The sequence below is a fragment of the Saccopteryx leptura genome, chromosome 3 (assembly GCF_036850995.1).
Source record: "Saccopteryx leptura isolate mSacLep1 chromosome 3, mSacLep1_pri_phased_curated, whole genome shotgun sequence".
Lineage (NCBI taxonomy): Eukaryota > Metazoa > Chordata > Mammalia > Chiroptera > Emballonuridae > Saccopteryx > Saccopteryx leptura.
This window is the reverse complement of record NC_089505.1, coordinates 139,568,138-139,595,244: the sequence shown is the minus strand read 5'-3', so window position 1 is coordinate 139,595,244 and position 27,107 is coordinate 139,568,138. Positions and strand designations below refer to the sequence as shown.

At 38.4% G+C, this 27,107-nt stretch overlaps 1 protein-coding gene across 2 annotated transcripts in view; it reads right to left on the bottom strand.

The window, feature by feature from the left end:
* The window catches only part of LEPR (leptin receptor), a 117,584-nt gene extending 96,583 nt beyond the window's left edge, over nucleotides 1–21,001 (bottom strand). Inside the window, exon 1 of one of the 2 annotated variants that reach the window (XM_066376491.1) lies at nucleotides 20,742–21,001. The gene's annotated coding sequence lies outside the window, so the exon portion shown is untranslated. The remainder of the gene's footprint in view (nucleotides 1–20,741) is intronic. The other variant, XM_066376492.1, reaches the window with a different exon arrangement.
* Between the last annotated feature and the right edge of the window lie 6,106 nt (nucleotides 21,002–27,107).

The window sequence follows — 27,107 nt, the reverse complement described above, 5'->3', positions numbered from 1 at the left end:
GAAATCCACGACACCCCAGAACAGTAGATTGGATGATGGTTGCTGTGGTTATGTGGTTGCTGGTAATGGCGATCACAGGGCCCCCAGAGATGCGTCCCTGGCGGCATTCCACTGCTCCCTGCTCCGCTGGCCAGAAGTGAGGTCAAAGATCCCCTAACGGCCTAACCGGAAGTCCCAGAACTAGATGCTCTGTGCAGGAGTTCTGTTGTTTTGGCCTACAGACCTCCGGCACAGAATATCTACACTACAGCAAATGTTTTATCCTCGGCTACTGCACCTGGCTGTGCAGGAGTCAAGGATGAAACGTCCTTCCCGGCATGCGGCCCCATACTTCCCTGGTATGTGGCCGCATGTCATTGAAAATGGCTACGCGTGTCAGTGCGGACACGCGTGTTATAGGTTCGCCATCATGGCTATAGGAAATCCTCAAGTGTCAATAATTACACTAAATGTAAATGGACTGAACTCACCAATAAGAGGCACAGAGTAGCAGACTGAATCATAAAAAAACAAAACAAAACCATGTGCGGCCTTCAAGAGACACATCTATGCTGCAAGGACAAAAGTAGATTCAAAGTGAAAGGTTAGAAAACAATTATCCAAGCAAATAATATCCTAAGAAAAGCAGATGTAGCCTAACCAGGAGGTGGTACAGTGGAAAGAGCATTGGACTGGGATGCAGAGGACCCAGGTTAGAAACCCCGAGGTTGCCAGCTTGACCACAGGCTCATCTGGTTTGAGTGGGGCTCACCTGCTTGAGCCCAAGGTTGCTGGCTTGAGCAAGGGGTCACTCGATCTGCTGTGACCCCCTGGTCAAGGCACATATGAGAAAGCAATCAATGAGAAACTAAGATGCCGCAATGAAGAATTGATGCTTCTCATCTCTCTCCCTTCTGGTCTGCCTGTCCCTATCTGTCTCTCTCTCTGTCTTTCTCTGTTTCTGTCACACACAAAAAAAGAAAAAGAAAGAAAGAAAAGAAAAGAAAATGTAGCCATATTTATATCAGACAATGCTGACTTTAAGGCTATAAAGTTAACCAGAGACAAAGATGGACATTTCATAATGATAAAGGAAACATTATATCAAAAAGACATAACACTTCTTAATATACATGCACCAAACCAGGGAGCACCAAAATATATAAGACATCTACTAACTGATCTAAAAATAGAAGCAGACAAAAATTTAATCATACCTGGAGATTTCAACACACCATTGACAGCTTTAGATAGATCATTCAAACACAAAATTAATAAAGAAATATCAGCCTTAAACAACACACTGGACCAAATAAACATAATAGACATTTATAGGACATTATATCGCAAAAGGTCAGATTATACATTCTTCTGCAGTGTGCATAGAACATTCTTAAGGATAGACCATATGTTGGACCACAAAATTAACATCAACAAATTCAGGAAAACTGAAATTATACCAAGCTATTTTCTCACTATAAGTCTTTGAAATTAGAATTCAACCCTAAAAAAGGAAATAAAAAAACCCACAAAAAACATGAAAATTAAACAACATACTTTGAAAAATGACTGGGTCAAAGAAGAAATAAAAGCAGAGATTAAAAGATATATACAGACAAATAAAATGACAACACAATATCAAAATTTCTGGAATACTGCAAAAGAAGTAATAAGTGGGAAGTTTATATCATTATAGGCTTATCTTAAGAAACAAGAGAAATCCCAAGTAAAAAACCTAATATCATACCTTAAGGAACTAGAAAAGGAAGAACAAAAGCAATCCAAAGTCAGCAGAAGAAAGGAAATAATAATAATTAGAGAACTAAATGAAATAAAGAACAAAAAACTATAGAAAAAATTAATAAAACAGAGAGCTGGCTCTTTGATAAGATCAATAAAATCAACAAACCACTCACTAGACTCACTAAGGAAAAAAGAGTAAGGACTCATATAAACAAAATCTGAAAAAAAAGAAGAGAAATTACCACAGATATCATAGATATACAAAGAATTGTAGTAAAATATTCTGAAAGATTATTGCCACCAAATTCAAAAATCTACAGAAAATGGATAAATTTCTAGAACTATACAATCTTCCTGGACTGATCATGAAGAAGTGGAAAACCTAAATAGACCTATAAGCAGAGAGGAAATGGAAATAAATATCAAAAATCTCCACAAAACAAAAGTCCAGGACCAGATGGCTACACCAGTGAATTCTATTAAACATTGAAAGAAGATTTGGTACCTATCCTTCTCAAAGCCTTCCAAAAAATACATAGAAGAAGAAGCAATACTTGCTAACACATTTTATGAGGCCAACAGAACCATCATACCAAAACCTGCAAGGATAGCACAAAAAAAGAAAACTACAGACCAATATCACTAGTGAATATAGATGCAAAAATTCTAAACAAAATACTAGCAAATTAAATACCACAACACATTAAAAAATAATACACCATGATCAAGTGGGATTCATTCCAGGAGCACAAGGATGGTTCAATATACAGAAATCAATCAACGTAATCTACCACATCAAAACAAAGAACAAAAATCATATGATCCTATTAATAAATGCAGAAAGAGCATTTGATAAAATACAACATTCTGTTATGTTTAAAACACCAAAAAAATGGAATAGAAGAAAAGTACTTCAACATAATAAAGGCCATGTATGACAAATCATCAGCTAATATCATACTAAATGGTGAAAAAATGAAAGTTTTTCTCCTAAAATCAGAAACAGGACAAGGCTGCCCACACTCTCCACTCTTATTTAACATAGTTCTGGAAGATTTAACTAGAGCAATCAGGCAAAAGAAAGAAATAAAAGGCATCTACATCAAAAAAAAAAGAAGTAAATGTATCACTTTTATCAGATGACATGATCCTGTATGTAGAAAACACCAAAAACTGCACCAAAAAAACTATTAGAAACAATAAACCAAAACAGTAAATTTACAGGATACAAAGTCAACATACAAGTCTATTGCTTTCTTATATGCCAAGATGAAACTTCGAAAAATGAACTCAAAAAAATATTTCTTTTACAATTGCAAAAAAAAAAAAAATACCTAGGAATAAACTCAACAAAGGATGTGAAGGATCTATATACTGAAAACTACAAAGCATTATTGAAAGAAATTTAAAAAGACACAATAAAATTAAAAAATAGTCCATGTTTGTGGATTGGACGAATCAACATGGTTAAAATGGCCATATTACCAAAAGCAAAATACAAATTTAACACAATTCCCATCAAACTCTCAATGTCATTGTTTAAAGAAATAGAACAAAAAATCACCAGGTTGGTATGAAATCACAAAATACTTCAAAAAGCCTAAGTAATCCTGATGAAAAAGAATAAAACCAGAGGTATCACACTACCTGACTTCAAATTATACTATAGAGCCGCGATAATCAAAATAGCATGGTATTGGCAGAAATACAGACATACACACCAATGGAACAGAATCAAGAGCCCAGAAATAAAACCACATATATAGGACAAATCATCTTCAACAAAGAAACCAAAAACACACAATGGAGAAAAGATAGCCTCTTCAATAAATGGTGCTGGGAAAATTGGAAAGATACATGCAAAAGAATGAAACTTGACTACACCTTGTCCCACTGCACAAAATTTAATTCAAAATGGATCAAACACCTAAACATAAGATCTGAAATAATACATTACATAGAAGAAAACATAGGTACTAAACTCATGGGCCTTGGCCATAGAGAACAATTTATAAATTTGACCTCAAAGGCAAAGGAAGTAAAGACAAAAATAAATGAATAGGACTATACCAAACTAAAAAACCTGCACAGCAGAAGAAAATGACAATAAAACAAATAGGCAGGCCCTGGCCGGTTGGCTCAGCGGTAGAGCGCCGGCCTGGCGTGTGGGGGACCCGGGTTCGATTCCCGGCCAGGGCACATAGGAGAAGCGCCCATTTGCTTCTCCATCCCCCACCCCCTCCTTCCTCTCTGTCTCTCTCTTCCCCTCCCGCAGCCAAGGCTCCACTGGAGCAAAGATGGCCCAGGCGCTGGGGATGGCTCCTTGACCTCTGCCCCAGGCGCTAGAGTGGCTCTGGTCGCGGCAGAGCATCACCCCCTGGTGGGCAGAGCATCGCCTCCTGGTGGGCAGAGCATCACCTCCTTGTGGGCAGAGCATCGCCCCCTGGTGGGCGTGCCAGGTGGATCCCGGTCGGGCGCATGCGGGAGTCTGTCTGACTGTCTCTCCCCGTTTCCAGCTTCAGAAAAATACAAAAAAAAAAAAAAAATAGGCAGCCAACTAAATGGGAGATATTTGTAAACAATAGCTCTGTTAAGGGGTTAATATCCAAGAAGTATAAAATACTCAAAAAGCTCAGCAACAAACAACCAAACAATCCAATTATAAAATGGGGAGAAGACCTGACCAAACACTCTCCCAAGAGGACATACAAATGGCCAACAGATATATGAAAAAAATGCTCATCTTCACTAGCTATTCAAGAAATGCAAATCAAAACTATAATGAGATACCACCTTACACTTGTTAGATCAGCTATTATCAACAAGACAGATAATAACAAGTATTGGAGAGGCTGTGGAGAAAAAGGAACTCTCATTCACTGCTGGTGGGAATGCAAATTAGTACAACCATTAGGGAAGAAAGTATAGTGGTTCCTCAAAAAAACTAAGAAAAGAACTACCATATAACCCAGCAATCCCTCTGCTGGGTATCTACCCAAAAAATTTGAAAACATTGGTTCATAAAGACACATGCACCCTATGTTCATCAGGGGCCAAAACATGGAAACAACCAAAGTATCCCTCAATAGAGGATTGGATAAAGAAAATGTGGTACATATATATGATGGAATAGTACTCAGACATAAGAAATGATGACAGTGACACTTACAACAACATGGATGGACCTTGAAAACATTAAACTGAGTGAAATAAGTAAATCAGAGAAAGCTAAGAACTGTATGATTTCACACATAAGTGGGATATAAAACTGAGACTCATAGACATAGATAAAAGTGAAGTGGTTACAAGGGGGAGGGTAACTTGAGATTTGCAGGAGTGAGGTAAGGGTGTAAAGAGGGACAAATATAAGGTGAAAGCAAATAATTTAACTTTGGGTGATGGGTATACAACATAATCAACAGTTCAAATACTATAGAAACTTTCACCTGAAATTTATGTACTCTTATTGATCAATGTCAACCTATTAAATTTAATTTTCTAAATAAAATTTTAAAAAAGAATAACTCTAAAAGTAATCTCTCGGTAGGCATAAAAAATTTCTAATGATGAGAAAGCATTGTAAAATAGTTAATGAGGCAGAGTTTTTTCTTTCTGAACAGTACAAAAGCAGTGGTTTGTCATAAAAAATCCACAATATCCAGATTTAAAGAATCACAACGAACTGGAAAGAGTGGTAATTAGGAGAAATCAGAGAGAATAATTCTAGTTTGGGGAAATCATAACAGATCTTAAAGATGAGTGGAGATTTCATTGTCCCTTTGATGAATGGGGATGATATGAAGCATATTTGTAAGTCTTATAAATAAGATTCAAGATTAGTCAAAGTATATCAATACAACACAATAGAAACTCTCTGTGTGAGAACTTCTTTGCATATTTGGAATCAAAATACTAAGAAGCCACTTGTCCAGAAGACTGGTTTTTATAAAAAGAATATTTTTATATTTGTTCTGTGCAAAATCATTTTCTACCCCAAATCAAACCTGTGACTAACAGTGTTGTTGTAAGACACTCAGGTCCCTACAGAAACACCCAGCTGCCTCCTTTAGTAAGTCTAATATAATAAATATGTCAAAATTGTAAGAGATAACATCTTAATAATATAATAGTAACTATAATTCTTGGGAGCCTATTATGAATGTGTCAATACACTTTCTCTGTTTACTATATGTGTGTGTTTGTCTCTGTGTGTTTGTAATTTATTTTCTCTTTCATCTCCTAAACACTGACAAGTTTGGTTCATAAGTTTTGTTTTTGCATACAAAAATCTAATTGTTCGATTGTCTCATGTTTACAGTTTCTTAATTTTCATCGGTTTAGACACCCAACTAACAGCTGCTATTTAAAGTAAAATGAGAAAATATAATTCTGAGAAAAACTAAATTGTCCTATGCCTTCACAAAATAGATATTTGGCAACAGCTGTTCTTAAACATGAGTTCACATTTTTAAAGCCTATTATAATACCATTATAGTAGCTCTTAAGATCTCTATTTGGCTGAAATCTTTAGCTTTTATCCAGTACAAACAGATAAACACTTATACCTTCTCATAAACTTTATAAACATTACTGTTCCAGAAATAGAGTCTCTCCCTCTTTTAATCTCTCTCTCTCTCTCTCTCTCTCTCTCTCTCTCCCTCCTTTCCCCTTCCTTCCTTCCCTCCCTCAGAATAAGCTCCCAAGAATTATAGTTGCTGTTATATTAATAAGGTGTTATCTCTTATAATTTTGACATACTATATGTATCATATAAGACTTCTTCCCTCTCTCTCCACTTGTATTCCCTCCCGTCCTCTTTCTCTCTCTTTTTCATTCATTATTATACATATATGTATACATGTTTATAAGTCTATATGATTTCTAGATTTCCCCCACTAATTGGCAAAAACTTGAAAAGTAATATTAATACCACAATGCCCCTTAAGGGTCTCCAGCGGGTCATTTTCATTTGCTAGTCCACAGTATTCTAGCCTGATTTAATAGGTCCATAGAGTAACACAAATTTTTTTTCAACTAGTTCTCAAATGTATGATTCTCCCCTTCAAGATCATTTAGAGCAGTGGTCCCCAACCTCTGGGCCGCAGACCGGTACCAGTTCATGGGCCATTTGGTACCAGTCTGCAGAAAAAGAATAAATAACTTACATTATTTCTGTTTTATTTATATTTAAGTCTGAACAATGTTTTATTTTTAAAAAATGACCAGATTCCCTCTGTTACATTCATCTAAGACTCACTCTTGACGCTTGTCTCAGTCACATGATACATTTATCCGTCCCATCCTAAAGGCTGGTCCATGAAAATATTTTCTGACATTAAAGCGGTCCGTGGCCCAAAAAAGGTTGGGGACCACTGATCTAGAGCACACTAGGTGGTGGCTCCACACATCTCTGCTCTGTACTCAGCAAGTTTCCATGCTATGCTAAACAGAGCCACAACTGTAACCCATGAGTGAATTAAATAAACATTTCAATGACCAAGCAAATGCTCTTTCACACTAACTGAAAGTGGACTGTTTTCTCTTTTGGGTAGACTTTATTTAGTACCATAAAATTGTATAGTAAGAAGAATCTAGCCTACTAATTTTATGGACGAATAAGTGACTTGCTGACTTAAATTCAGTGAGAATCAATATCCCTCCCAAATTTCCCACAGCCTACTTTAAACATATTAAGTGTTCACAATTTTAAAAAAGATTTTAAACTTCTAACTTTATGACACTTAAATTTGACAATGATTTTTACTATATAGCCAGCATTTCTGTCTCTGATGTATCAGAAACATTATATATATTTATATATTTGTATTTTTCTGAGGTGAGAAGTAGGAAGGCAGAGAGATAAGACTCCCACAACTGTTGGCGCCCAACTGGGATCCAACTAGCATGCCCACCAGGGGGCGATGCTCTGCCCATCAGGGGCATTGTTCCATTGCAACCGGAGTCATTCTAACACCTAAGACAGAGGCCATAGAGCAGCAGTTCTCAACCTGTGGGTCGCGACCCCGGCGGGGGTCGAACGACCAAAACACAGGGGTCGCCTAAAGCCATTGGAGCCTTGGCTGTGGGAGAGAAAGACAGAGATAAAGAGAAAGGAGAAGGGGAAGGGTAAAGAAGCGGATGGGTGTTTCTCCTGTGTGCCCAGACTGAGAATCAAACCCAAGACTTCCACATGCCAAGCCAGTGCTCTATCCACTGAGCCAACCAGCCAGGGCTGTGATATTCCTTATACTTACTAAAACTTATTTGAAAATATTATGAGATTGATCACATCTTTAAGCTTGGCACATCAGATTCAAGGGTTACAGTGTAGATATACTTGATTTTTGTGTTGAAATCAATAAGAAGTATGAAGATAACCCTAACTCAAACTATTTTAAAAGATTGATAAATATATAAATATGCATTTTAAAATAGTATCTCCCCAATAAAATCCTACAGAAGCAGAAACATAGTGACTCGAGAGAGTCACTCCAATTGATGAAAGTTTCAAATCAACAGAAAAGCTTCAAATTGGTAGAAATATATTTCAAATGTGTATATAAATTATAACATAACCTCAAAATAACATTATAATGTAGCTTCAAAATATATAAGGTAAAAATTGAGAGTACTACAAGCAAAAAAGCAGAAATCCACATAGATGGTAGAAGATTTTAACACACTGTCTTAATGGTTGAATAGAATAAGCAAAACAATAGATACAAAATACATGAGGATATATGATATGAGAATAACAATAACAAGTGACATTGGAATGACATTAACAGATTTAACATGCATTGAGCTCTGCTTCCTAAAATTGCAAATTAAACTTTATTTTCAAGTACCAATGATGTATTTATAAAAATTGACCATACAAAAAGACATAAAGCATGTTACAAAAAAAACCAAAGGAATGATATCAGACCACATTCTCTAACCACAGTTTTTAAGGCAGAAATAAATAGCAAAAATATAACTGCACAAATGCCATATGTTATAACATTATAAAAAAATCTTTTGAACAAACCACTAGACAAAAAAGATAAGAAAAATATATTTTAAACTGATGATAGTAAAAAAAAAAGCACCTCAAATTTTATTTCATGCAGGTTAAGGCGTCCTTAAATGGAAATTCAAAGTCATCCTGGCTGGTTGGCTCAGTGGTAAAGCGTCCATCCAGCGTGTGAATGTCTCAGGTTCGATTCCCAGTCAGGGCACACAGAAAAGAACCCATCTGCTTCTCCACCCCTCCCACTCTTGCTTTGCTTTCTCTCTCTCTCTCTCTCTCTCTCTCTCTCTCTCTCTCTCTCTTCCCCTCCTGCAGCCATGGCTCAATTCAAACAAGTTGGCTCCCAGCACTGAGGATGGCTCCATGGCCTCGCCTGGCTAAAAAGAGCTTGGTTGCTGAGCAACTGAGCAAACACCCCAGATGGGCAGAGCATCACCCCCTAGTAGGCTTGCCAGATGGATCCCGGGTGGGCCTCATGAGGGAATTGGTCTCTCTGCTTCCCCTCCTCTCACTGAATAAAAAAAAGAAATTCAAAGTCATAGAAAAATAATAGTCCAAAAACGAAGGCTGAAAATTAATGAGCTATCATTTATTTTAAGATGTTAGACTAGAACAGAAAAAAAAAAATTTAATGGAGAAAATAAAGATAAAAGTTGAAATTAATAAAAAACAAACATACAAAAGTAAAAATCAAAAAATATAAAATTGTGTTTTGAAAGATAAGTAAGCCTGACCTGTGGTGGCGCAGTGGATAAAGCGTCGACCTGAGGTCACCGGTTTGAAACCCTGGGCTTGCCTGGTCAAGGCACATATGGGAGTTGATGCTTCCAGCTCCTCCCCACCTTCTCTCTCTGTCTCTATCTCCTCTCTCTCCCTCTCTGTCTCTCTGTCTCTCTTTCTCCCTTTCTCTCTCCTCTCTAAAATGAATTTAAAAAAACCTGAAAGATAAGTAAGTACTCTTCCTCTTAAAGCATGCAGGTGCCTCTCCCATCCTTCCCTATTCCTTCAGGCATGTTACCTTTACCTATCTCTCTGCTGAGCTTCAAGAACCCCTTCTTTTGCTTCTGTAACTTGTTTCCTGAACCCATTTCTTCTATGATCACTTCTATCTCTGTGATTTTCTAAATAAACTTTCTCTTATAGTTTGAAAAAAAAGAAAGGCAAGTACAATTAATAAAATTCTGATAGGATCAAAAGAGAAAAGACACAGATAACCAATATCAGCAAAGAAAGAGGAACATTTGTGCAGAATTAATCAGGACCAACTTTATGCCAATTAATTTTGAAAGTTTTAATATAATGGAAAAATACTTTAAAAATACAATTTGCCAAAGCTGATGGTGAGGGAGGGAGAGAGGGAAGTAAAAAGGAAAGAAGAAAGGAAGGAATGGAGGGAAGGAGGGAGGGAGGGAGGGAGAGAGGGAGAGAGGGAGGGAGGGAGGGAGGGAGGGAGGAAAGAAGTTGAATGGTCATATAACCAAGGAAAAATTCAACATGGTAAAAAATCTGGTTTCACCAAAGATTTTTACAGTGCAACAAATAATTTTAAACTAGCAAAAAAACTCTTCCAGAGACTAGAAAAAGTTCAATACTTGACAACTCAAATTTATAGTTAATAACCGTAATACCAACACGCAACAAGTACAATGTGAAAAAAGAAGATAACAGCCAATCTTTAGACATGAATACAGACTTCTTAAAAGCCTTAGCAATATATTAGCACATGGAATTTTGCAATGCATAAAAAGCTCATATAGTATGAGCAGGACTGCTATATAGTAAGGATAGTGGGGCAGGGGACTATTATGGCAATATTTTTAAAATCAATTAATATAATTCACCTCATTAGTAAGTTGAAGGAAGAAAAGCATCTGATTAAATGAGCAAATATTAAAACAGCACTTGATAATACTCAACATCCATTCATGACCAAAACCCCAAACTATTAGCAAGCTAGAAATAGAAGGAACTTATTAAATCTGATTAAGGGTATCTTACCAAACCCAAAGCAAACATCATTCTCAATGGTGAAGTGATTCTCCTTCTAAGCACTTAAGATCAACATAATACCTGAGGTCTTAGTCAATGCAGTAAGAGAAGGGGAAAACAAATTAAAGATTATAAAGGAAAAAACAAAATTGTCATTATTCAAAAATGATAAGAAAAGTAGGAAGTCCAAAAGTATCTCTATAAGCTGGCTTAATTTTAAAATTCAGCAGGGTTACTGGCAGAAAATATAACTATATAAAACCAAGCATTTTAAATATTACCCAACCTATTCTTAGGCCAGCATTAAGCCTCTACCAAATAAAGATATTACAATAAATGATAACTACATGAATATAGATGCAAAAATACTAGTGGACCAAATACAGCTGCATTGGTTTAGAATATAAAAATTAATCAATGTATCAATCAATAAATCATAATAAAGTAAAAAAACATAATCATCTATATAGAAAAGGCATTTGAAAAATTCCAACACCATTTAATAATATAAACAAACTAGAAATAAAAAAAGAACTTCCTCATCCTGATAACAGCTACATATGATTAACCCACACCTAAAATCATAAGTAATAGTGAAAGATGGGATGTTTCTCTGCTAAGATCAGGACCAAATATCTTTACTTTCACTTCCTGCTCAGCATTGAAGTAGAAACTCTATCCAGGGCAATAAGGCAAGAAAAATAAATAAAAGTTGTATAGGTTGAAAAGAAGTAAAACTATCTATATTCTCAGATGACATGATCTTGTATATAAAAAATACTAAGGAAGTTACAAAAAATCTATTATAGCTAATAAATAATATATTAATATAATAAGTAAGTACATCAAGGTTGTTAAAAACAATATATAAAATCATTTGCATTTTTGCACACTAGCAATAAACAATTGGAAACAAATTTTAAAAATCATTTCAATTCCAGTAGCAACAGAAAGAATAAAATACTTAGTAATAAATTCAACAAAAGAAATGCAAGATTTGTACATTGAATACTCTGTCTAAAACATCACTAAAGAAATTAAAGAAAACCTATAGAAATAGAAAAATATCCCATATTCATGGACTTGGTTTTATTAAAATGATGATACTCTCCAAATTGATTTCAAGTTCAGTGTAATCCCTTCAAGATCTTAGCTATGCTTTGTACAGACTTAGGGTTTTTTTGTTTGTTTGTTTGTTTGTTTGTTTTCATTTTTCTGAAGCTGGAAACAGGGAGAGACAGTCAGACAGACTCCCGCATGCGCCCGACCGGGATCCACCCGGCACGCCCACCATGGGGCGATGCTCTGCCCGTGCTGGGCGTCGCCATATTGCGACCAGAGCCACTCTAGTGCCTGAGGCAGAGGCCAAGGAGCCATCCCCAGCACCCGGGCCATCTTTGCTCCAATGGAGCCTTGGCTGCGGGAGGGGAAGAGAGAGACAGAGAGGAAAGCGCGGCGGAGGGGTGGAGAAGCAAATGGGCGCTTCTCCTGTGTGCCCTGGCCGGAAATCGAACCCGGGTCCTCCGCACGCTAGGCCGACGCAGACTTAGGTTTATTCTAAAATTCATAAGGATATTTAAGAGAATAACAAATTAATATTGAAAGAGAACAAAGTTGAAAGATTCAACTTCCAATTTCAAATCTTTCTTCAGAGTTACAGAAATCAAGACAGTGTGGTACTGGTACAAGGATAAAAATATAGATCGATGGATTAGAACTGAGATTCCAGAAATAAAACCTTACATTTTTCGCAAACTGATTTTGACAAGATGCCTAAATATGAAGAAAGAATGGCCTTTTCTTTTTTTATCTTTTACATTGAATTTTGGGGTGACATTGGTTAATAAAATTATAAGGAATGAATGATCTTTTCAACAAATGGTTCTGGGTTAAGTAGATATTCACATGTAAAACCTAAACTAGAAGCTAAAACTATAAATTTTTTTAAGTAAAACACAGAAGTAGAGGCATATTTTGGAGATATTATCAGTTCAGTTCCAGACCACTGAAGTAAACAAGTCACATGAATTTTTTTCAGTTCTTGATATATATAAAAGTAATATTCACACTGTACTATAGTCTATTAAGTGTCTAATAGCATTATGTATTAAAAAAAAAAAATGTCTATATCTTAATTAAAAAATATTTTTTTAGGCCCTTGCCGGTTGGCTCAGTGGTAGAGCGTCAGCCTGGCGTGCAGAAGTCCCAGGTTCGATTCCTGACCAGGGCACAGGAGAGGCGCCCATCTGCTTCTCCACCCCTCCCCCCCTCCTTCCTCTCTTTCTCTTCCCCTCCCACAGCGAGGCTCCATTGGAGCAAAGATGGCCCGGGCACTGGGGATGGCTCCTTGGCCTCTGCCCCAGGCGCTAGAGTGGCTCTGGTCGTGGCAGAGCGAAGCCCCCTGGTGGGCAGAGCGTCGCCCCCTGGTGGGCGTGCCGGGTGGATCCCGATCGGGCACATGCGGGAGTCTGTCTGTCCCCGTTTCCAGCTTCAGAAAAATACCAAAAAAAAAAAAAAAGAAAAATATTTTTTAAAATATGTTTATTGATTTTTTGAGAGAGAGAAACATCAATCTGCTGTTCCACTTAGCTGTGCATTTTTGATCGCTTCTTGTATGTTTCCTAACCAAGGATGGAACCTGCAACCTTGGCATATCCAGACAACACTCTAACCAACTGAGCTATCCCGCCAGGGCTAAACAACACTTCAAAAAGAACAAAATCTTATCATCTGCAATAGCATAAATGGACCTGGAAGGTATTATGCTAAGTGAAATAAGTCAATCAGTGAAGGACAAATACGATATGATTCACTGATATGTGGAATCTAAAGAACAATATAAATGAACAAACAAAGCAAACAGACTCAGATACAGAGAACAGAGACTGATGGTTGCCAGAGGGAGAAGGGGCGGGGGACTGGGTAGGAAAGGTGGAGGGATTGAGAAGTACTGATTGGTAGTTATAAAAGAGTCATGGGAATATAATTAAGGCATAGAAAATATATAGTCAATGCTGTTGTAATAACTATGTATGGTGCCAGTTGGTTATTGGAAATATCCGAGAAAACACTTTATAAACTATATGACTGTTTAACTACTATGCTATACAACTGAAACTAATACAAAATAACATTAAACATAAACTATGATTAAAAAAACTTGTTTTTAAAAAATGTAAAAATAAGTAAATAAATTTTTTATAAAATAAAAATACTTCATTTTCACTGGTGGAGGGGCTTACCTTTAATTTGTAAAGAATGCTGTAACTGCATTCTTTCATGGTACAGTAACGTGAAATGCAATAAAATGAGGTATGCTATATAAATCTTCCTGACCTTGAATTAGGTAATGATTTCTTAGATATGACACCAAAAATAAGTACAAAAATAGATAAATTGGACTCTATTACAATTAAAAACTTAGGAGCTTCAAAGGACACCATCAAAAGTATAAAAATGTAACCCATATAATCAGGGAAAATATTGGCAAATCATATATATCTTACAAGGGATTTTTATCTGTACATAAAGAACTCTTATAACACAACAAAAGAAAGACAGATAACCCAATTAAAAAAATGGGCAAAGCACACTTCTCCAAAAAAGATATAAAATGTCCAATAAGCACATGAAAAGATGCTCAACATCATTAGTCATCAGGAAAGGCAAATCAAAACCATAATGAGAAACCACTTCACAGCCACTAGGACAGCTATAATCAAAAGTACAAACAACAAAGAGTGTTAACAAGGATACAAAGAAATTAGAACCCTTGTATATTGCTGGTGGAAATGTAAAATGATGAAAGCTATTTTGGAAAACAATTTGGCAGATTTTCAGATGTTAATCATAGTGTTACCATATGACCTACTCCATATATACCCAAGAGAGATATATACATTCTCACAAAAATTTGTTCACAAATGTTAGTAGAAACATTATTCATAATAATCAAAAAGTGAAAAACTACCCAAAAGTCCATCAACTGATGAATGAATAAACAAAAGTAGTATATCCATACAATGGAATATTTTTACTTGGCCATAAAAAGGAATGAAGACAGAACCATGCTACAGCAAAGAGGGAGGGAAGAAGAGAGTGAGGTGACACCATTATCCATACTCAAAATCAGTAAACAATAGATGTAGCATAAAATATATCCAGCAATAAAAATAAACAAACAATAGCCACTGTCAGCAACAGCATTCAACCAACAAAAAAATTACTGAGAATCACCTTGGTCAGATACCTTGGCTGGTTAGAGCATTTTCCCAGAGCACAAAGTTAGCTGATTCAATCCTCAGTTAGGGCACATACAGAAACAGCTTGACGTTCCTGTTTCTCTCTCTCTCTCTCTCTCTCTCTCTCTCTCTCTCTCTCTCCCCTTCCTCTCTCACTAAAATCAATAAATTAAATTTTTTTAAAAAAAATGACTGTGAATAGGCTAGATCTTATTCCAGATACTAGGGATACAATAGTAAGTAAAACAATAACAAAAATCTGCCTTCATGGGGTTTATATTCTGCTAGATATGAGACAGAAAAAATTACAAATAAGAAGTCATACAGTACTACATAAGGCCATCCCAAGAAGACTGGGAGTCATTGAAGATTTTTCAGATACATAGAAACAAAGGCAAAGAGACAGCCAAAACGAGGAAACAAAGAGAGAGGCCCCAAATGACAGAACAGGAGAAATCTCCAGAAAAAGAGCTAAAGAAAATGGAGGTAGGCAATTTATCAGATATAGAGTTCAAAGTAATGATTATAGAATGCTCAACAGCTGAAAAAGAACATAGAAAACACACAACCAGACCAGTAAGAAATAACTGACATCAAGAATACACAGGAGCCCTGGCCGGTTGGCTCAGCGGTGGAGCGTCGGCCTAGCGTGCGGAGGACCCGGGTTCGATTCCCGGCCAGGGCACACAGGAGAAGCGCCCATTTGCTTCTCCACCCCTCCGCCGCACTTTCCTCTCTGTCTCTCTCTTCCCCTCCCGCAGCCAAGGCTCCATTGGAGCAAAGATGGCCCGGGCGCTGGGGATGGCTCTGTGGCCTCTGCCTCAGGCGCTAGAGTGGCTCTGGTCGCAACATGGTGACGCCCAGGATGGGCAGAGCATCGCCCCCTGGTGGGCAGAGCGTCGCCCCATGGTGGGCGTGCCGGGTGGATCCCGGTCGGGCGCATGCGGGAGTCTGTCTGACTGTCTCTCCCTGTTTCCAGCTTCAGAAAAATGAAAAAAAAAAAAAAAAGAATACACAGGAAGGAATAAACAGTAGGATGGATAAAGCAGAGGATCAAATCTGCGATTTGGAAGACAAGGTAGAAAAAAAATATCCAATCAGAGAAGAAAAGAAATTAAAAATAATGAAGATAGTTTAAAAGACCTTTGGGAAAACATGAAACATAATAACAACCACATTATAGGGGTATAAGAAACAGAAGAGAGCAAGCAAAGGATGGAAGACCTATTTAAGGAAATAATGATCAAAATGTCCTTAACTTGGTGAAGGAAAAATACAGACAAATCCAGAAAGTGCAGAAAGTCCCAAACAAGATAGACCCAAGAAGCCTACACCAAGACATATCATAATTAAATGGCAACGGTTAAAGATAAAGAGACAATCTTAAAAGCAGTAAGAGAAAAGCAGTTAGTTATCTACAAGGGAGCTCCCATAGGGTATCAGCTGATTTCTCAACAGAAACATTTCATGCTAGAAGGGATTGGCATAAGATATTCAAAGTGGTGAAAATTAAATACCTATAACCATGACTACTTTACCCAGCAAGGCTAACATTTAAAATTGAAAGAGAAATAGAGAATTTCCCAGACAAGAAAAAGCTAAAGGAGTGTGTTACCACTAAACCAATACCACAAGAAATGTTAAAGGGCTTGCTAGAAGAAGAAAAAGAAGAAGGAGGAGGAGGAGGCGGAGGAGGAGGAGGAGGAGGCAGAGGCGGAGGAGGCAGAGGAGGAGGAGGAGGAGGCAGAGGAGGAGGAGGAGAAGGAGGAGAAGGAGGAGGAGGAGGAGAAGGAGGAGGAGGAGGAGGAGGCAGAGGAGGAGGAGGAGGAAGAGAAGGAGGAGGAGGAGGAGAAGGAGGAGAAGGAGGAGGAGGCAGAGAAGGAGGAGGAGGAGGCAGAGGAGGAGGAGGAGGAGGCAGAGGAGGAGGAGGAGGAGGCAGAGGAGGAGGAGGAGAAGGAGGAGAAGGAGGAGGAGGAGGAGGCAGAGGAGGAGGCGGAGGAGGCAGAGGAGGAGGAGGCAGAGGAGGAGGAGGAGGAGGAGGAGGAGGAGGAGGAAGAGGAGGAAGGGGGGAGGTGTGGAGGAGGAGTGGGGGAGGGGGGGGAGAAGAAAAGAAGAAGAACAACAACAACAAGCAAGCAAGAGGTTTTAGGGTATTAGCAATGCTTTTCCACTTACATATTGAATAGTGGGGTACTTGCCTCATAATTATCTGGTATATTACTTGTCAACCAGTGCATTATTTTATGTAACTTTTTCCTATGGATCAGTGGTAGTCAACCTGGTCCCTACTGCCTACTAGTGGGCGTTCCAGCTTTCATGGTGGGCGGTAGCGGAGCAACCAAAGTATAAATAAAAAGATTTAACTATAGTTAAGTTGTTTTATAAAGATTTATTCTGCCAAACTTAGTGAAAATCCAACATAAAGTACTTGGTAAGTATTATATGCTTTAACTTGCTGTAACTCTGCTTTATAAATTTTATAAAGTAAAGTTACTTCCCTACTTTATAAATCACCATTACTGTGGAACCGGTGGGCAGTTAGAAAATTTTACTACTAACAGAGATACAAAAGTGGGCGGTAGGTATAAAAAGGTTGACTACCCCTGCTATAGATGATATAGTTTAGTGTTTAAAAATTTTACTGAATAAGATCATGTGTGTGAGAAGACAACAAATAATATCACTACTTTATAAAGTATTTGAGAAGAATATTCCTAATTATAAGCAGACCAAATTTAAATTGAAACTCCAAAAATTATATGTACTAGGTTTAATTAAAATAAAAATTTGTAAATCACATAAAATCTTAAGAATTAAAGCAGACTAGCCTGACCAGGCAGTGGCGCAGTGGATAGAGTTATCAGCCTGGGATGCAGAGGACCCAGGTTCAAAACCCTGAGGTTGCCAGCTTGAGCACAGGCTCATCTGGCTTGAGCACAGGGTCACTGGCTTGAGCATGGCATCATAGACATGACCCCATGGTTGTTGGCTTGAGCCCAAAGGTCACTGGCTTGAAGCCCAAGGTCACTGGCCTGAGCAAGGGGCAACTGGCTCAGCTGGAGCCCCATGGTCAAGGCACATATAGGAAAGCAATGAACAACTAAGGTGCCACAATTGCGAGATGCTTCTCATCTCTCTCTCTTCCTTTATATTCCTGTCTCTCTCTCTCTCTCTCTCTCTCTCTCTCTCTCTTAAAAAAAAAAGAAAGAAAAGAAAATGAATTAAAGCAGATGATAAGCTATTTTCTTTATTTTTAACTCCACAGAACTATATATGTGTTTGGCTCTAAGTATGAAAATATGGAGTACAGTAACTGCCAAGACAATTCTTTTTTTGGATATTTTTATTTTACTTCCAAGACCCCCTGAGATAATGCTTCACAAACATAAAACATTTGATTATATAATTGTGATCTAAGTGTGAAGGCATGGGCATGAATGATTTTTCTTGGAAAATTCATGAAAGTAAAATCCCCATGTTACAAAAAAGGAACAGAACCTCTGCCAACCGTAATGATGCTTCTAAGCCCTGAATGAGTTGGCTGTGGACTGTGAGCAGCCAGCTCCATCCACTGTTTCCAGCTGTTTTCAAGAAACCAACGGGAAGCCAGCATATTTGAATTCTACTACTCTGTATTCATTCAACAGTTCACTGAATTATCTGAGCATCTGTTTCAAAGAAGTTGATCATCTACTTTGCCAGAGGATATGAGGGAAGACAAATGCCTTAACAATTGATTGATGATACTTCCAGTCCAAAAGCAAAAAGGCAGAGAATAAGTCCAAATATGTTCATAAAACAGTATTTAAAAATCCATTCCAGTCTCCCAAACTGCATACAACACACATGCGGTTGGAAACACATTATTTTAGATCAAAGCCACTAAAAAGAGCCAGACCACTTTAAACCTATCCTAATGACTGATGACTAAGCCTTAAATAGCTTTGAATTACAAATAACAACAAAAGCTCTTCTAACATTCTATAGTTGTTCATTGTTGTTTTTTTAATCAAAAGGAAATAAATGGTTTGATGACACTGTATAGCACTTACTTCCTGAATAACGTGTGTGTGTGTGTGTGTGTGTGTATGTGTGTGTGTGTGTGTGAGAGAGAGAGAGAGAGAGAGAAAGAGAGAGAGAATTCCTAATTTCTGGTTTATCAGTTTAAACTTTGCTATTTTCTGGGATTCATTCCAAGGCAACTAAAATGCATTACTAGAGCTGGCATCTCTGCTCTTGAGCTTAATTTTAGAGAGGCTGAAACCATTTTTTTAATATTCTGCACACACTTTATGCTAAAAAGTAACAAACACCGTTCAAGATCAGTAATTGAAAGGAAAGGTAAAATTTTTGTTTTCCTCCAAAATAATTTTTATGCATTCCAAATGTACAATAGTTAAAGAGAGTAAGTACTATGCTAACGCCATGTTTTGATGTAGGGTTGCAAATACTGGTTTAAAGTTGAACATGATTTTTTAAGGTAGCATGAAAGATTATATAAGTATTTACATGTAAACTATATATTTCTAACCCTTTTATAAGTGTTTTCTCTTTAATTTTTATTTGAAAAACCCTAAAAGTATAAATCATGAATGCATATAAACAAAAATGCCAAGACCAATGTCATGAAATTATGCATCTAGTGATGTTTGAATGTTATGAAATTATGACTCTAACATGTTCATGAATTATACATTTTCAAGTTGGGAAATATCTTAGATATTATTAAAAGGCTCTTGGAATCTTAATCCAACTCTCTAATTTGACAAATGATGAAACTGAGGCCCAAAGAAGTGAAGCTACCCAGTGTCACAAACACATGGCAAATCATACCAAAATTCTGATTCCAATTCCAAAGCTCTTAAAGAGTCTTTGTTTCAATATGCTTTAATATTTATGAAAATAATATTAACAGAGGTCACTCCAAACAACCCCTCAATATAAGGAACTCCCACAGGCTTACAAAAGCCAGTGTCATCCTCTGTTTGTAAACACAAGTCCTAGAAACAGCTCCCAAAATAACCAATGTCTTAGATGGCTTCATCATACCTGAGGTTTCCTAAGTAGTTCCCTGGTTGCATCTCTTTTTCTCACCTCGACAAATCTCTTTACATCAGTGGTTTTCAATTGCCCGTCCGCAAGAAATTTCCTGAGGTCCGCGAAAGAGTTACTGACCCTGATGTTGTATGAAGATTATCTTCTGCTAGACTCGCATGGGTCCGCGGACAGGCGATTGAAAAGCACTGCCTTAAATAAGTGCTTTGGTTGGGATTGGGTCTAGTTATTTTTTCAATTTGCTTGAGGACAGCAAGAGCGGATGGAAAACAGAGGCTCGGGTCTACAACATATTTTTTGTTCTGTTTTGTTTTGTTTTGTTATCCAAACCAATAAATCTTTCCTCCGGGCCCCAAGACTTCCTAATTTACGTCTCAATCCCTTCCGTTTTCAAAGTAAGAAGGAGACCTGGAAAAGAAGTTGGCCGATTGGCACGTCCATTCGGTTGCGCCTGCACGTGTGCCCAGGCTCGGCTGGCTACTCTCAGCCGTGCGCCCTGATCCCCCGCCTCGCCTGCAGGGCCTCCCGATTGCCAGCCCCGGGGAAACCGAGAGCTCCCCGGCGCCCCTCCAGCTGCCCCCCGGGCGCTGGCTTCTCTGCTGGCGCCACCAGACTGCCCCGAACTCCCGGTCCCACGCGCGCCCCAGCGCCCAGTTCCTGCAGCTGCCCGGAGCCGGAGAAGGTGGCACTAGGCGGTTGAAGGAGAGAGAAGCGAATCCCACCTCGATTGCGGGGTCCAACACAGACGGAACGCAGAGATGGCGGCGGCCCCGGGGCTCTGGCACTTGCGTGGCTCACGCTCAACTGGCACGGACTCTGCACTGGGGCGGCTCCAAACTCCTCGCCGAAGGGACCAGGCAACTCTCAGGAGAGAGGAGAGTAGCCCAATGTGTGGGAAGGAGGAGCTGTAGGAGAACGCGTGGAGAGGGGAGAAGGGAGGGACGGTGACTGCCAGCGCCCCCCTCTCCACAACCAATTGGAGAGGGGAAGCGGATCCGGAACTGCCAGGGCGGCCGCGCAGGTGACCCGAGGCGGCCGCGGCCCGTCCGAGGGAGGAGGATAGGGAACTTGGGAAGGAGGACCCCCAGCGTGCCGGGAGGCTGAAAGCAGAGGCAAACCCAGCAGGAAGACGGAGCCCCTACTGTACCGAGCTCAGCTACAGCGCGCCCACCTTGAGTCAGTGGTTCTAAGACTCTTAAATGAGGCTGAGTTTGGGTACCCCTGCTCCTCCCACCTTTGCTCCATCGGGTGTGGAAAATGCTACCATAAAGACTGAAGTGAGTGGGACAAGTGGGAAAGGAAAGCGAATGCAAAACAGCCCAGAATTAGTGAGGTAGTGAGTTTTCTTTAACCACGGGTGTTTCAGCCAACCATTTTGGTCATGCTTGTCAGGAAGGCTGAAGAGGCCACTTACGCATCAAGTTGGGGGTTGGACTAAATGACCTCTTATCTTTCAGTCTTAAAATTCAATGGCTTTTGACGTAACCACAACAAAAATAGTGTCCTTGAACAGTCTGTTTCCGACCCCAAAGTAAATAGATGTTTTCTCGTTCTCCACTCAAAATGTTCACCCATGGATTTGTTTATTTATTAATACACTGCTCACAAAAATTAGGGGATCAGGGAACGTGCCGATACTCCAGTACTTTCAGCCTTTTGTATAGTGCATTTTCACCAATGAAATAAAAGTTGGTTTTGCATCTCATTTGCATAATTGAACAACTTTCTTTGGCCTGACCTGTGGTGGCACAGTGGATAAAGGGTCGACCTGGAAATGCTGAGGTCACCGGTTCGAAACCCTGGGCTTGCCTGGTCAAGGCACATATGGGAGTTGATGCTTCCAGCTCCTCCTCCCTTCTCTCTCTCGGTCTCTCTCTCTCCCTCTCTCTCCTCTCTAAAAATGAACAACTTTCTTTGATTTGTTTGTTTTTCAGATGTTCTTATTTAATAAAAAAAATCAAATGCTTCTTTTTTTGTCACTTCATATTCATTTTGAAATATCCCCTAATTTTTATGAGCTTTATACATTTTTAGTGATACGTATTGTATGCCAAGCGGTATGCCAGGTGCAGTATGTTTCTTGAACTTGGAATTGTGGCAGACATACAAGCCAGTATTCATATAAGTGCCAATTGTGATGGGTGATAGCAAGGAAACTAAAAGGGTGAGGAAGAATGAATAAAGGGAAGCGGACATACTCTAGGTTGGGTGGATAGTTCAGTTTAAAAGGTTTCTAGAAATGAATTTGCCTAACACCTGCATAGGAAGAGGTACCAGAGGCACAGAGAGAAAGTAGCCCAGAGATAGATAAGACCATAGCAAGGTCTCCTGGCTCCCTCACCCAGCCATTTTGCCAGCTTGTGGGTTTTGTAAATGGAACTTCTCCTGCATAGGAACATCCCCCCAGGACCAGTGTCATTTTTCTGACAAGCATTTGAATCTCTAGATTATTTGTTAAGGCAACTTTATTCAGAAAATTCATATTTGTTCACTGTATGGATTTTCTGAGGCATCCATAGTAGGCAAAAATAATACAGAAGCACTAACCTTTCCATTTTCATCAAACTCCACAGAACAAACAATGGCTCCATTGGGTGGGGATAAAAACTAGAGTGGAGATACTGACTTTGCCAAATTATTATGAAATAAAACAACACAGCAGAATCTTTAATTAGATAATTGACATAAACTAGCATATTAGTTTCCTAAGGCTGCTTTACCAAATGACCACAAATTTGATGCTTAAAACCACAGAAACTTATTCTTTCACTGGTTTGGAGGTCAGAAGTCCAAAGTCAAGGTGTCATCACTGGGTCTGCATTCCCTCCCAAGGCTCTAGGGCAGAATCCTTCCTTGCCTCATCCAGCTTCTGCCAACGGCAGGAATTCACTGACCTGTGGTTGCATCACTCCAGTCTCTGACTCCATCTTCACATAGTCTTCTCCTCTGTGTCTTTCTTTTCTTCTAACTACATTTCTCATAGGATTTAAAGTCAATCCAGATAATCCAAGATGATCTCAGCTCAAGATTATTACTTAGTTACATCTGCAAAAACCCCTTTTTCTTTTCAGTATGGTCCCATTAACAGGTTCTAGGGTTAGGATGTGAACGGACATATGCTAGGGGAAGCCACCATTCAACCCACTAAGTTAGTAAACTAATAGGGACCAAAATCATTGTCTACTGTGGTACAAAGGTATCATTCCAGCATCATTATTCAAAATTATATTGATACTAAGTATAAGTAACTATTTTGTTGTGAACTACTAAAAATAATCATCACTAAGCCTTGGCATTATGAGGAATAACTGCCATAAGGAAAAGAATTACAAGGACCCCAGCCTTCAACTCACAGGCAATACTTGAAGGCTAAACATGGCTCCTCAGAAGCTACCATTGTTAAATTAATACAGAAATATACTCCACATCCATAACTACAGACTTCTGATAATATTGTCCAATATTGAATGACTGCTGGGCACCTGGCTCCCAGCCAGGAGAGGTCATGGAACTTACATTCTAGACTATGGGACACCTTTGCATCCCATTCCCTCTGGCACTGGTCTATTGCATATCTGAAGCCTAATAAAGTGTTGTATAATGAATAGATGAGAAAAAGCAAATCACTACCAATTAGCTAAGCAATTATTACTATACTGAAAAACATCTCGATATGTAATAAGAAGATAGGATTTACTAGAACAAAACAGAACTTAGTAACCAGAACTTTAAAATGTGGGAATAGACTTAGAATTGGGCAATGGATAGAAACTGGAAAAGTTTTGAGAAACATGATTAAAAAGGCTATCTCATCTTAAACAGCTTGTTAATAGAAACATGAGTGCTAACAACGCTGTGAGTAAGGACTCAGATAGAAGTGGGGAGCATGGTATAGAAACAAACATCATCTTACAGAATACCTAAATCATCATGAAGAAACTGGTGGTAGAAATATGGACATTCAAGTGGCTGGTGGTGAGGATTCAAAAGTGAGTGAGGAACAAGTATTGGAAATTTGAGGAAAGAGTTTCCTTGTTACATAGTGGCAGAAAGCTTTGTAGAATTGTGTCCCACAGTTATATAGAAAACAGAACTCATATACAATGATATTGAACAGATAGCTGAGGAGATTTCCAAGCAAAGTGTTAAACATGCATTCTGGCTTCTTGTTGCTAAGAGTAAATGCAAGGAGAGAGAGATAAACTGAGGAAAGAATTTTTCTTTTTCTTCTTCCTCTTCTTTTTTTTTCCAAGTGAGAGGAGGGGAGATAGAGAGACAGACTCCTGCATGCGTCCTGACCGGATCCACTCTGCAAACCCCGTCTGGGGCCAATGCTCTGCCTATCTGGGGCCATGCTTACAACCAAATTATTTTTAGCACCTGAGGTGGAGGCTCCACGGACCCATCCTCAGCACCTGGGCCCAATGAGCTCAAACCAATTGATTCATGGCTCTGGGAGGGGAAGAGAAGGAGAGAGAAGGCGGAGGCGGAGGAGTGGAGAAACAGTCACTTCTCCTGTGTGCCCTAACCACGAATCGAACCAGGACATCCACACACTGGGCTGACGCTCTACCACTGAGCCAAGGAGCCAGAGCCTAAGATTCTCAAACAGGAAAAACCAGATTTAATTATTTGGTATGTTCTCAGTTTATCTAGTTTCCAAAAGAAGTAGGAATTAAGAGATTTATTGCCAAAAAAAACATGTTGTAAAGAAAAAGAACATAGCTGGTCAATCTTTTGCTAGTACTTCAGAAAAACTAAAATATCAAAAAAGGCTCTTTGAAGAGATTCAGTACATAACTCATAGATCTCCTCAGCACCCCAAACAGAGATGGAATTATCTAGGGAAGATCTGTGGACAAGTTTCATTTCTTCGGAAGTGAATTTTTTTAACATAGACAGGACACCTAGAAGGTTCTTGAGAATTTTATACCAATAGAAACACTGCAAGCTTGGAATTAAAGGAAGAGAGTGCAAAATAGAAGAAAGCCACTGGACTCCCAAAATTCTACAGACAGAAAACAGGCTGATGAAACTACACAGCTACAACCACAAGCGACTCTATAAAAACGGGAGAAAATTCCTGTGGTCCACCATAGATCTAATGGATAAAAGGCTCTGGAGGAGGGGAAACAGATATCTGTATTTTAAAAGACATGCCAAATGAAACTGGAGAAAATTCATTTTTGGAGGAAGGCAAGAATGATAGTTTACTTCAAACACTAGAAAAACAATCATAAAGAGGATTGTGATAGATTGTTCTGTATAGCTCCTGTAAGCCAAACTAAACCCAGCAAGTGGAAAGCATAAATCAAACCAATAACTTTATAGCTCTCACAGCCATTAGAAATGGAATGGGCTACCTGGTGAGACAACGAGCTCTTCATCACTAAATATTTCGAAATAGAGACTAAAGGACTGTTCATTGGGAATATTATATGATGACACTGAGTGGGTAAGAGGTTAGACTAGAATGATGGTAATTAAGGCTCCCACTATACCAAAGAATCTATGAGTTGGAGCTGCAACTTCAGAGTGGTTATATGAAGAAGTTTTGGAATATAAATGACAAATTATATAGTAAAAATGTTAGATTCACAGTGAAGTTGATTCACCATCCATAGAACATGAACAGTTCTTCTCCCCAAAGGCTTTACTTACTTGGCCCTCATCTTTCTCCATTGTAATAAATAAATAAATATTTTAATAAAAAAATATGTATCTTATTTTTAAGACAGGGTAAATTATAAATCTGAAACAGGAAAGTTAATTGATGCATATTATTATCAAAACATACATACCCAGTCTTTGACTTTAACCAGTTAAAGAGTCAACAAGTAATTTGTTAACTTAGGAGGTACACGTTTTACTGTGATCGCTGTATTGATTGTGTATGAATTGTTTAAGTCTGGGGTACCAATACTCTGCAAGGACCATCAGTAAAGAAACATTATTCTTAATTCTAAAACCTAAGGGATGCCTGACCTGGGGTGGTGCAGTGGATAAAGCATCAACCTGGAATGCTGAGGTGACTGGTTTGAAACCCCAGGCTTGCTGGTCAAGGCACATACCAGAAGCAAGGACTATGAGTTCATGCTTCTTGCTCCTCCCCACCACCATCACCCCTTTCTCTCTTTACCCTCTCTCTAAAATCAATAAATATTTAAAAATAAATGAATAAAAATTTAAAAACTGTGGGAGATTACCCCAATGTTAAAATTTCCTGAGAAAGACACAGGCAACAGTATGGTGGTGATCAAAGGGAAGAAGATAGGGGGTTAGTAAAGAGTAGAGGGGCCAAATATATGGTGACGGAAGATGATTTGACTTTAGGTGGTGGGAACACAATGCCATAAACAGCTCATGCATCACAGAAAAGTATACTGGAAACCTATATAATCCTATAAACTAATGTCAACTCAATAAATTTAATTTTAAAAAATGTTATGAGAGTAATTTGAGACTATTTAGTTATCACAACCCTGTAAAAAGCACCAGAAAGCCCAATATTTAATTTTGTAATTTTTGTGTTGTTATAATTGCTCTGATTTATTCTTGCTGTAGGAAGGGAAAAGAGTGATAGATTAGCAAAAATGGAACCCCAAAATATGTAATGAGGGTTTGTGATATGGATACAAAGTCATTTGGATCTAACAATAAAAGAGTTGTATTTGCAAACTTAAAAGATGCTATGGTAAAAAATAATACATCAATACAATTAATCACAATAAATATTCTAGTTTATCTTTGGATTTGAGTAAATGCCTTCTTATATTTAATTAAACTGAACTGCATTTGTTGTATAAAGAATATACTGTTTAAGTAATGGATTCTGAAATCAAAGCAAACATAGAAGAAAAAGCCTTTCACATAAGTATATTTAAACTTTGGGGTCACTTGACATGCCATTTGCAGATAATTAGCCAGTCAACTATTTGACTGAGTCAATGGTAACCAGTTCCCCTGACTACACCAGAAATATGCTTAACAGTAGGAAGTTTAGAGCAGACAATGTAAAAACTGATTTAATAAAAGCCTAAAATCAATTCTCTGCATAAAACACAAACAGTACCCCCAAAATACACTTC